The sequence below is a fragment of the Lolium rigidum genome, chromosome 1 (assembly GCF_022539505.1).
Source record: "Lolium rigidum isolate FL_2022 chromosome 1, APGP_CSIRO_Lrig_0.1, whole genome shotgun sequence".
NCBI lineage: Eukaryota > Viridiplantae > Streptophyta > Magnoliopsida > Poales > Poaceae > Lolium > Lolium rigidum.
The window spans coordinates 355,317,291-355,319,542 of NC_061508.1; positions in this window are offsets into that span (position 1 = coordinate 355,317,291).

The window sequence follows — 2,252 nt, forward strand, 5'->3', positions numbered from 1 at the left end:
CGGAGTTCTTTTCCTGAAAACACAACTAGCAAAACTATCCAGGTATGCCCTAGACTCAATGGTTAGTCCACTGTAAAATATATCAAGTAAGTCATGCTTTTCCAAATCATGTCCAGGCCGAGCTCTAATAAGAGAGCAAAACCTTGCCCAAGCTTCAGGCAATTTCTCCCCATCTTCCTGGTCAAAACTATAAATTTTCTGCAAAGCAATATGTTGAGCACTAGCAGGAAAATATTTTCGAAAGAAAACATCAAGCAAACAACTTGGACTATCAGTAGAATCAGGAGGCAAACTATTATACCAAATCATAGCATCATCCTTTAATGAGAAGGGAAAAAATTTAGCAACAAAATAAGTACGCATCTTAACATCATCAGAAAACAAGCTACATAAAGTAGAAAGCTCATTCATGTGCTCTACAGCACTTTCTTTTTCAGTACCACAGAAAGGTGTTTTCTCAACAATAGATATATGAGATAAATCAAGAGAAAAATCATAATCTTTATCCTTAATGTTTATAGGAGATGTGGCAAATTTAGGATCACGAGACAGTTTATATCTAACAGCACGTTGTGCAAGAAGCTTTCTAATGTTACTTGCACCAGTAGTAGCATTGCATTTATCGATAAAATCATCATCAAGTTCCACATAATCTTCATCAAGGTCATCAGACTCAGGTGAATTAACAGGTGTAACAGTATTTTCATTAGGAGTTTCAGTATTTTCAATTTGTCTAGACCTAGCAATTGTAGCATCTAGAAAAGGACCTAACGAACCATTATCATCAAGCACAGTAGAAGCATCATCAAAATTATCAGAGGAATTTTCAGATTCAGCAGAAGTACCAACACGTGAAGCTTGTGGTGGTGAAACAAGTTGACTTATCACAGATGGTGAATCAAGAGCAGCAGAGGTACTCAGAGTAGTACCTTTTCTTGTAGTGGATGGTAATATGGCGACTTTAGCATCGCGAGTTTTACCCATGATGGAGGATTTGCAGCGAACAATATCAATCCAGGTGAACTTGCAAATAAAGCTATGCTCCCCGGCAACGGCGCCAGAAAATAGTCTTGATGACCCACAAGTATAGGGGATCGCAACAGTCTTCGAGGAAAGTAAAACCCAATTTATTGATTCGACACAAGGGGAGCCAAAGAATATTTGTAAGTCTTAACAGCGGAGTTGTCAATTCAGCTGCAACTGGAAACAAACTTGCTCGCAAGAGTTTATCAGTAGCAACAGTTTTATAGCAGTAGCAGTAGTGAAATATAAGCAGCAGTGTAACAAAGACAGCAGTAGTGATTATAGTAAACAGCAGGATTAAAATACTGTAAGCACAGGGATGGATGAACGGGCGCTGCAAGGACAAAAGAACTCATGTAACAATCAAGGCAGGGCATTTGCAGATAGTAATAAAACAGTATCCAAGTACTAAACAATCCATAGGCATGTGGTCCGTATATAGTCGTACGTGCTCGCAATGAGAAACTTGCACAACATCTTTTGTCCTACCAGCCGGTGGCAGCCGGGCCTCTATGGAAACTACTAGTAATTAAGGTACTCCTTTTAATAGAGTACCGGAGCAAAGCATTAACACTCCGTGAACACATGTGATCCTCATATCACAGCCTTCCCCTCCGGTTGTCCCAATTTCTGTCACTTTGGGGCCTCGGGTTCCGGACAGACAATATGTGTATACAACTTGCGGGTAAGATCATAAAACAATGAATATCATCATGAATAAATAACATGTTCAGATCTGAAATCATGGCACTCGGGCCCTAGTGACAAGCATTAAGCATAACAAGTTGCAACAATATCATAAAAGTACCAACAACGGATACTAGGCACTATGCCCTAACAATCTTATGACTATTACATGATCAATCTCATCCAATCCCTACCATCCCCTTCAACCTACAGCGGGGGAATTACTCACACATGGATGGGAGGAGCATGGATGGTCCATGGAGAGGCGTCGGTGGTGATGATGGCGATGATCTCCTCCAATTCCCCGTCCCGGCAGGGTGCCAGAACGGAGTTTCTCGTCCCGAGACGGAGTTTCGCGATGGCGGCGGAGTTCTGGGTGTCTTCTGGAAATATGGTCGAACCCCCTGGCGTTTTTAGGTCGAAAGCCTTAAGTAGTCCAGAGGAGAGCGTCGGGGGGCGGCCGAGGCGCCCTCACCATAAGGCGGCGCGCCCCTCCTTGGCCGCGCCGGCCTATGGTGTGGGGCCGTGGCCCCCTCCTGGCT